This window comes from Macrotis lagotis, chromosome 4 (assembly GCF_037893015.1).
Source record: "Macrotis lagotis isolate mMagLag1 chromosome 4, bilby.v1.9.chrom.fasta, whole genome shotgun sequence".
In the NCBI taxonomy this organism is placed as follows: Eukaryota; Metazoa; Chordata; class Mammalia; order Peramelemorphia; family Peramelidae; genus Macrotis; species Macrotis lagotis.
This window is the reverse complement of record NC_133661.1, coordinates 187,119,483-187,130,492: the sequence shown is the minus strand read 5'-3', so window position 1 is coordinate 187,130,492 and position 11,010 is coordinate 187,119,483. Positions and strand designations below refer to the sequence as shown.

At 36.3% G+C, this 11,010-nt stretch overlaps 1 pseudogene; it reads left to right on the top strand.

The window, feature by feature from the left end:
• The first annotated feature begins 319 nt into the window (after positions 1–319).
• Positions 320–1,143, top strand: LOC141521952 (large ribosomal subunit protein uL29-like; annotated as a pseudogene).
• Positions 1,144–11,010: the final 9,867 nt, after the last annotated feature.

Below are 11,010 nucleotides of genomic sequence, written 5' to 3'. Positions count from 1 at the left end.
CTGGGGAATGGCTTAGCAAACTGTGCTATATGTATGTCATGGAACACTATTGTTCTATTAGAAACCAGGAGGGACGGGATTTCAGGGAAACCTGGAGGGATTTGCATGAACTGATGCTAAGTGAGATGAGCAGAACCAGTAAAACACTGTACACCCTAACAGCAACATGGTAGTGATGTTCAAGCTTAAAGGACTTGCTCATTCCATCAGTGCAACAATCGGGAGCAATTTTGGGCTGTCTGCAAAGGAGAGTACCATCTGTATCCAGATAATGAGCTGTGGAGTTTGAACAAAGTACAAGGACTATTTCCTTTAATTTAGAAAAAAAAAAACAGCTGCTCTTTCTCCTTGGAGCCGGTGGTGGAGTCTCGCATCTGTGATCGTGGCAAAAATCAAGGCCAGGGATCTTCGTGGGAAGAAGAAAGAAGAGCTACATAAGCAATTAGATGATTTAAAGGTGGAACTTTCCCAGTTGAGAGTGGCCAAGGTCACAGGAGGAGCTGCATCCAAACTATCTAAGATCCGAGTCGTCTGAAAATCTATTGCCCGGGTCCTGACTGTCATCAACCAGACACAGAAAGAGAACCTCAGGAAATTCTATAAGGGCAAGAAATACAAGCCCCTGGACCTTCGGCCCAAGAAGACCCATGCCATGTGCCGCAGGCTTAATAAACATGAGGAAAGCCTGAAGACTAAAAAAACAGCAGAGGAAAGAACGCCTGTACCCTCTTCGAAAATTTGCTGTTAAGTCATAATTTGTTCAGGTGCTAATAAATAAAAACTTAAAATTGTTATAACCTGTGAAGTACTGCAAAAAACTTAACTCTTAGTCCCTTTTAAGAAACTGAGGCTGGAATATGTTGACTCTTTATTGATTACTGTATAAGGTACTCATTTCTTAAGAAGACTTAAGTTTCTCTTGATAGTTGCTTTTTTGGGGGTTAACCCAACGTTAAACTGTTTATCATGTGGCTTGAGTCTTAAGAGTTTTCACTTTCCTCCTCAGGTGGAAATGGTGTTGCTCTTAGTTTTCTTTGTTGTGGCTCCTGATTCCAAGAAATGTAGATTTGGATTGCATGTTTCAGTGGCCTTGATGTAGTTGTTCCTTAGAGCTGACTTCTGAGTGGCTGAACAGCCCATCTGATAACTCTTGGGATATTCTCCAAACATTTGGTGATCAGCCGACCCTGAAACCAACAACTTCCCATCTGGGGTGAAAGCACAGACATGCGCCACCTCTAAAACTCCCTGTCAAAAAATAAAGTAAAAACTGCCCTGGACTGGGAGCCAGAAGACCTGATCTCAAGTCCCATTTCTACCACTAAGTAGCTGGATGACCCTCATAAAAGTCACTTCTGATCTCATTCAGTCCTCTTTTATGAGGTTTGGACTAGATGACATTGAAAATTCTAGCTTTGCCATTCTATTAAAAACATTAATTACTTGTCTTGCCACATGATTTGGATGTTCCAGGAAACAATTCATTGATTATTGAACTACATATAACTTGCAAATTTAAATGATATTATTTTCTACCCTCACATGCCCACCTGCTGTATCTTACCCTCAGGCTGTCGGTACATTTTCCACTTGTAAAGTCCCAGATCTTGACCTATTTAAAAAGGTAAAAAAAAAAGTCAATAAAGGACTTGAAAGACTTGACTTTAGGTCCTACAGGAAAAAAAAACCAGATAGCTTATTGTCTGATCTTGTTACCTCTTAGACTTCTCTTTAAGGATATGATTTCTCTTTCATCGCACCCAATTTGGATCAAGGTACAACATGGAAACAAAGTAAAAACTAACAGAGTGCATTCTGTGGGGGGGAGGGGGGAGGGAAGCAAGATTGGGGGGAAATGTAAAACTCAAATAATATCTTTAGTAAAAAATAAATTTAAATTAAAAAAACTGGCAGCAATATCTAACAACTGAGAAATGCTTGAACAAATATTATGATGCAAATAAGAATGGCATGTATATAGAATGCATCAAAAGATTGAAAGAGTGTATTGAAATTAATTTACTTATATACTAGTGATTGCAAAACCAGTCAAATTAAAGTGATGTTTAATATTAAGAGTATAATAAATCATCTAATAAAAATAATGGGCATACTAGAGAATATTAAGGGAGTAGATATAACAGTATTGCTTTAGGAAAATTACTTTGGAAGCTGTGTTTTCCAATGGATTGCAGAGGGGAGAGTTTAGAAGCATGAAGATCAATTTGAAGTCTATTACAATAGTTTAAGAAAACTGAAATTGATAGCCTGAACTAGGATGGTGGCTTTGTGAGTGGAGAAATGGGGATGAATAAGACAGACATGTTGACAGAACAAAACTTTTTAGTCAAATGAATATGATGGAATAGCAGTTGATCAGTAAACATTAAGCACCTACAAAGTGCTCAGTACTGGAATACAAAGGAAAGAAAGGCTAAAATAGAGTACTGAGTCAAATTTATAAGATTACAAGTCATTCTCTAACTGACAAATGGTTAAAGGATATGAACAAGTTTCTCAGTTTTCAGATGAAATTAAAACTATAATCACATGAAAAGATGCTCTAAATCATTATTCATTAGAGAAATAGAGTAAAACAACTCTGAGGTACCACCAGCCACTTATCAAATTGGCTAAAATGACAGAAAATGGAAATGATCAATGTTGGAGGGAATATGGGAAAACCGGGACACCAATGCATTATTGATGGAGTTGTGAACTGCTTCAGTCATTCTGGAAAGCAATTTGGAATTATGCCCAGAGTGCTATAAAACTGCATAACTTTTGATCCAGCAATACCACAACTAGATCTATATACCAAAGAGATCTTAAAAAGGGGGAAAAACTCACATATACAAGTATTGTAGCAGCTCTTTTTGTGGTGGCAAAGAATTAGAAATTGAGGAGATGCCCATCAATTGCAGAATGACTGAACAAGATGTGGCATATGAATGTGATAAAATGCTACTGTTCTTTAAGAAATCATGAGCAGAAGATGGCAACAGGAGTGGATCATGTCTTAGGCGCTCTCTCATAAATCTTCGAAACTAAGAACTCTAAATTATCAAGAGACAGAACCCACAGAGGGACCCAGTGAGGCAGTTCTCCTACTCAAAGTAACCTGGAAAAGGGCAGAAAGGCTCTGCTTCCCGGGGTTGGAGGGGCGGCCACCAGAGGGGTGGCCCGCCAGAGTGAAACAACTTCAGCTACGCCCTGGGGAGCACCAGGTACAAATTGGGGGAACAGCAGGGGGACCTCTGCCAGAGGGAGCATGAGCATGTGAAGCCTAGCCCTCAGGGCACACAGCAAGCAGTGTGGCCACCACAGCCCAGATCTAGGAAACAGAAGCAGGCCGAGCTGGTAAGCAGGAGCCCCCAGGGCATGAGCCCATTGATCCTAGGGAGGGGAGTGAAGAGAGAGACTGCAGATCTCTGACCCTGGAACAGGATGCTGGGGCTCTGACCACATTCAGATCCTGATTGCAGTCCAGGCCTCCCCATAGAACAGCAGGGCCCCCCTCACCTCAGCCCCATGGCAGAGGGGGGCACATAGAGTCATTCACAGACCAGGAGGGAAGACAGAGCCTCACACACTGAGATCTTTGTGGGAGTGTCCCAAAAGCTCAGGAAGCACCCCCAAAACAGGCTAAGGCTGGGGAAATGAGCAAGCAGAGAAAGAAGAGGAAGACCATTGAAAAATATTGAAATATTTTACCTGTGAGCCCAAGAAGGATCAAAACACTCAGTCTGAAGATGAGTAAGCACAAGCTCCTGCTTCTTTACTTTTCTCAATCTCATTGTGCTCATTTGCAAAAAATGGAAAATGTAACACAAAATATTACTAAAATGAGATAATATAACAATTATAAAGTACTTGGTAGAATGCCTGGAACATAATAGGTTCTTTATAAAAAAGATATATTCTTTCCTACTTAGTAGGATTCTTGTGAAGATTAAATTATATGAATGAAACACTTTAAAATGTTTTATAAAATATTTTACAAAACAAAGTACTTTATAAAGTTAGCTGCTATTACAACTAATAATTATTATTAATTAATTTAATCAAAATAAGTTAATTAAATGTTATTAATATTATTAATATATTGAGGTGGTTGGACATGACCTCTTCAGGTCTCTTTCACTTCAAAAATCTATGATCCTATGTATACCTTCCTTCTCCTTGATGCTATTGATACTCTGTTTCCATGACACTATACTGTCTTGAGTATCCTTATTTTTGTGTTGGTATTAATCTATTAAGTGTTTATTGGCTGAGTGATTGCTTGATGAAAACAATGCTGCTCATTCTTTCAACCTTAGTACTGAATTAGCATATCTGGATCATCTATTTTCTAAACATTTTGTCTCCAAATAGTGGAGTCATTTTCTCCTCTTAATTATTCTTCCCATACAAGAAGTAACCATTCTACCCCATAAGTTTGTCTGGATTCTGGATTCTCCCAATTAATTGGAAAGAAAAGTTATCTATCTCCTATTCCTAATCTCTGACTCTCCCCTTACTCAGGTCTCTTTCCTTTTTTACCAAAGCACAAATGCTCCAGCTACTAATGATATTTTCTATCATTATAATCCCATCATCCCCTTTAGTATCTTCAGTCCTACCTTCAAATGAACACTAGAATAGTTTCCTTCAAAACAATTATTTTTAGACCTTTTTTCAGTAACTAGTAACAAAAGAATCAATCTAGTTCAGAAGTTTGAAAACTAGTGTGGAAATCAAGAAAATCTGACATCCAATTTCAATTCTGACACACATTGACTATGTGACCCTGGGCAAATCACAATTTATCAGTGTTCTAAGAGGGAGTTCACTCATTGCTAGTGGAAGTTTCCTCAATTCGGGGTTAGTTCCCTGTGCTAATGAAATCATAGGTCAAATCATCCTTTTACTTATAACAAATGATTTCCCACAGTTGGATGCAAAGAGGCCTTTATTGAAATTGGCACAACATATCTGGCTTAATCCAACTCTTGCAGTACAGCATAAAAAGGATAAGTCTCTTTCCCATGTTCATTTATGATATTTTAAATCAGGAGAGAGACATTAATTAGATAGCTAGATAGAGTCTACACACACACATATATATATATTGATAGATAGTTTCTACATAGATAGTTGATAGATAAGTAGACAGAAAAGCAATTTAAAAAATATTTTATTTCCCCCCAAATTACATGTAAAATTAATTTTAACATTCATTTTAAGTTTGGAGTTGCAGTTTCTCTTCCTCCCTCTTCTTACCCCTCTCTGAGACAATAAGTAATCTTATATAGATTATATATGTGCAATCATGTAAAACATTTCAATACTATTTTATGGAAAAAAACTCAAGCAATGACAAAGAAAGGAAGAAAGAAAATGAAAGAAAGAAAGAAACAGATTTCCATAATAGGAAAAATAATGGAAGGTTAGAAATCAAGTAGATATAAGGATGGGACTTGGACCCCAAATGGTGGTTTCCAAATACACAGGAAGCAATTTACATTTATGCTCTCCTTCTGCCAAGAAGGCCTTAAAGGCAGCAACAAAATATGCCATTTCAGAAGTGCCCTGGTATAAGCACTTGGGATAATAACCTCTAATCTACATTTAGTTATGAAAATTTTGAATGTGAGTTCTCCTTTGAATATTTACAGATTAAACAAACATTACTGATACTCTCATAATTGTCAAATAGGAAAGTGTTCATGTATTTACACTTCTTGATAGGTGCATTGATTTGTAGCATCTTGTTGCAATATCTATTATTTGGGGGGCCATTAATCTTGGATATTTGCACATGATGATGCTAGAACTACCCAGCTGAAATGAAATTGCAAGGCGCCATAGTGACCAAAATTCCAGCAACAATACTTGAAAAGTTGTCATGAGAGGGAGCTATCTCTCCTTTGGAGATTTAATAAAGAAGGTGAAAGAAAATGAGGAAGAAAAAAACAAAACATCCACCTGCCCTCCCAGCCCATTTTTTATGTGACTCCCATATATCTCTATCTCCTGTCCTCACTTGTTGGTTATCATCACTTTGATCACCCTGTGCAAAAAGCTTTATATGTGGCAGTATAGGGAGGATTAATAGGAAAAGGAGACACGTTTATAGAGAAATAACTCCAAGGTAGAAAGAGAGCATTATTCAAAATGAGACTATAGAGCCAACTCTACTCCAGGCTATCTTTACTTTTCTCTACTCATTTTGATGGCCTACATTCCAGAGATGCTTAAGAACAAGACCTATTTTGTCTACTGATGTCAAAAGAACTTGCCTGATATTGGTTGTATTTTATGGTACCTCAAGTTCTCCTGACATCTGTTCTAGATAGATCATATCTAGAATATTATGTTCAATTCTGGATTCCCTATCTTAGATCATTATCAAATGGTGTAATGAGATCACATGATACAATGGACAAAAAAAACTCGGTTTGATATCCTTATAATATTTGTCATTTTTTTAATACATAACCAATGAGGAACATTAAAGAAGTACAGAAGGAAGTAATACCAATATAGAACAAAATTACAGAAAGTGAAGATGAGCTGCTCATGTGGAAAGAGTAAGAAATTACTCATCGATAGCCTTAGTGCTCCACTAATTAACCAGATCATAGGTGTGTTGGAGAAGGGATAGAAGATAAGAATGAATAGAAAAGTATTATCGAAATGGCCACTAGAGGACATCAGGCACTCACTTTCCTATCAGATAATCTGAGCAGTCATGCCCAAAAGAAGTACTCTTGGTGAAATGAAGATAGTTATCAGAAGAAAAGGTCATTAGACATAGTTATTGAGAAAACTTCTATCCCATACAACACATTTGGAAGTTAATCATAGAGAAGGAGTTTCTGAATTTTGCCTCCAGATTCAACCCTGAGTGAATAGAGGAAAATGATCTTTTTTTCTCTAAGATGAAACAAGAATCCCCAGCACTCTTTTTTTTTTTTTTTTTTTTTTTTTTTTTAGATTTTTCAAGGCAATGTGGTTAAGTGGCTTGCCTAAGGCCACACGGCCAGGTAATTATCAAATGTCTGATATAGGATTTGAACCCAGGTACTCCTGACTCTTAGGCTGGCGCTCTATTCACTGCTCCACCTAGCCACCCCACCCAGCATTCTTAATAGCAGAAGGATCTTGATGGGTCTGGAGTCCATTAAATCATGACCTAGAATATTTGGATTCTCAACTGAGTTGATCAGACAAATAAGAGGAAAAGAAAACCAACCCTGAATTCCTCTCCCAATTATCTGAATGACTGTCCCCAAGGGGTTTTTGTTTCCTTTGACCACCTGTTGTCTTTCACTATAAAGTAGACAATACCCTTTTGGGGGTGTTTTTCACTCACCCCTATGCTATTTTCTCCCCTTACTTTTTGTCTTGAGTCCCAGGGACAAAAGTCAGCCCTGGCTATTTGACCTAGAACAAGTCTCAGCCTCCCTCAGTCTATTTCTTTATCTATTTTGTTTTATGTTTATTTTTTTGGCTTGCCCAGGGTCACAAAGTTTCTGAGTCCAGATTTGAAGTCAGGTCCTCCTGACTCTATAATGCTTTATTTACTCTATCCTCTAGCAGCTCTATTTTCTTTATCTATTGAATGAGGCAATTATATTAATTATATTAAATGATCTCTGTCATCTCTTCAAGCTCTAAAATTTTGTATTCATTATATTTCATTATGTAGGCCTTTATTTTCTCAAGATGTCTCACCCTTTGATGGACTCCTCTGATGTCCCAGAAAAGGTTGAATCTTATTGACCATTTTGCCTCAAATCTTTAAGATATCTTTAAGGTAAGTTTGTTTTTTCTCAAATTCCTTTCTAGATTCAACTTATAAATAGTCTTTGAGTCTAATTGGTTTGAATGTGAAAAAAAGTGATCAAGTTTTTACCTGTTCATTGAAGCTATCTGCCTCCATCTCTTGAATAATATGAGAATAGAAAGTATGCTCTCATCTTTACCAAACAATGAAACTCTTCTCTAAATTCTTAATTTTTTGCTTCAACTCTGCTTTCTGGGTGTACCTTCTTATGCTTACCCAAAATTTTCAGGCTTTATATTCAGTTCATTCTCTTTTACATATCTGAGCTCTTAGCATTACTCCTTGGACAACAATCTTCCATTGACTTGAAGACAATTAGCAAGTCTCCCCTTTTTGACTCCAGTCTAAAAATATCAAAATTCCCTAATTTAAAGTGACAAGAATGAGTCTGGGAAGAGAATTCTGAAGATGTTGGAAGTCCAGAAGAGATTTCTGACATCTGAAGAATCAGGAAAAATTTACCTCTAAAGCTTTCTATAATTTCTCCCATGGCATTTAATACTGTTACTTTCTTTCCCCAGAAGGAGCATACTCACCTGGTAGAAATGTAATAATTAGGAGATTCAGCAATAGATTCAATCCTCATGGAGGGAAGGGGTGAACTTAAAATCCAGCTTCAGTTGGTCCAATGGCATCTTTAATATGACCAAAATAAAATCAATTAGACCCTCCTCACTGCTGAAACAAAAGGACTTTGAATCTAGACTTGGTAGTTGGAACAGCAGAAAATAGAGTTCCAATGATGTTGAAAGCCAGAGTCTCTAAGCTGTTTGACACAGTTGTGGCAAGAAGACTCAAGGCAGTCACACTGCCTGATGGAACAACATCTCCTTCTTCAATATATATATATATATATATATGTATATATATGGATTCCATGTATACCCATATTTATAGGTCTATTATTGATTGCAAAACTTACTCATCCTAATAGTGGAATGACTATAAAGGAAGGATTTCAGAGAAATTCCTTGAATAAAACAGATTTTGAACTCTGTCCAAATTTAACAGGACTGCCTCTCCTTGAGGCATACAAAAGGCTTCAACATTATAAAATCTTTGGAAAATACAGCACTGGGAGTTCCAGGGAGACATCAGAATATATACAGGGAAAACAGATACAAGTTGGGTCAGATAGAATTCCAGGGAAATTAACAATTTTGCCCCCATTATCATACACAGGAATATATGATAAAGATGGTGAAAGAATAGTATAGGTAACCCATATGTGAACTCTAACAGCCTTAGTTTATTGGGAAAGAATAAAAAGTCATAGAAACCGTAGCGTCTACCAACAAGGGCTGAAAGGAAAATTGGTTATTGAAGGAGCCAACGGACAGGTGGACAAACATAACTACTCTCACTATAGGTTGTCAAGGGAACATATTGAAAAATATTACATATGCCGCACAAAAACATAAAAGCATTCCATTAAACAAATTATATTAAAGATTATTATAAGGAAAGTTCTGTTTAATTAATAACTTTACTATGCAGCAACTAGGCAACAGGCAGGTTAAGGTCATCGCGGTCTGAGCAGGGACAAGAAAATTAACTACATGATTGATAATCACACTTATAACCACTACATGATCAAACTTGTAACCATATGAACTATATGATTAATGATGAAAATTGTACACTTTTGTAACCAAGGAAATGATTTTAGTTTGCTTGTTTGATATGATTCTGAGACTATAAAAATAAATTTAAGCAGCTGACAGTCAGTCAACCTGCTCCTGCCTTTACCCACTTGTTGACTCAACTCATTTCTCTGACTCTATCCTTCCTGTCAGGTTCCAAGGACCCCGCAGAGGCTAGACCCCTGCACAATGACACTTGAAGATTTGACTATATATTTAAGTCCCCAACAATGACTCACAAGGGGATAGAAGGTTAGGAAACAAACAAAACCTGGAGTTATCCTTTTTTTATCAAAAGGTTAAATATGGGGGTGGCTAGGTGGTGCAGTGGATAGAACACTGGCCCTTGAGTCAGGAGTACCTGAGTTTAAATCAGGCCTCATCCACTTAATAATTGCCTAGCTGTGTGAACTTGGGCAAGTCACTTAAACCCATTGCCTTACAAAAGCCAAAAAAAAAAAGGTTAATCACAAAGAAAGAAGACAAATGGTTAATGAAAAAATAAAAAAAGTGATAAAAGGAAGAAGAAAGGAAAGATAGAAAAAAGGTACTAAACTATATTATATATATATATATGTATATGTAAATATATACATATATGTGTATATGTGTGTGTGTGTGTGTGTGTGACTTTTAGGATGTAGCTCAAATTGTTTTCTGGAATGGTTGGACTAATTCACAGTGGCACTTAGAAGACTTTACTATGCCTGTTTTTTTTGCAACCCTTCTAATATTTGTCATTTTTTTTATCTTCTAGTTGATGTAAGGGTGGGATGGGATAAACTTCAGAGTCAGTTAATTTACACTTTTCTAATTATTATTCAGAACATGGTTTTAGTATGACAGCTGATAACTAGTATTTCATCTTTTGAGAATTATCTGTTCTAAATTCATATATACACATATGTATGTATGCATATATATATATATATATATATATATATATATATATATAAAATGTAATATCCCCATATATTTGGATTCAGTCATTTCAGTTGTGTCCAACTTTTCATGACCCCTGTGTGAGGTTTTCTTGGCAAAAATATGGGAAGGATTTGTTTTTAACTTTTTCACCTTATTTTACAGATGAGGAAACTGAGGTAAAAAAGGGTTAAGTGACTTAGCAAAGGCATAGGGGTAGGGCAAAGTCATATGCTTCTAGGGTTGAATTTTAAATCAGGTTTTCTATATATATATTTTGGATAACACATCTTTGTCAAAGGTATTTGCTGCAAAAATTTTCCACATTTAACCATATCTCTTCTAATTCTGATTCTTTGTCTATTGGTGAAAAAAAAGATATTTAATTTTGTATAATCAAAATTGTCCCTTTTATCTTATATGATTAGCTCTATTCCTTGCTTGCCAAGAAGTCTTCCTTCATATTGTTAAAATGTTTATCTTTTCCTTTTTCTCTAATTTATGTATGATTTCATATTTAGGTCATACATCTATTTGGAACATGATGAATTATTAACCTAACCCTAATTTCTGCCAGTCTGCTTATTTTTCTCAGTAGTTTTTGTTGCCTAG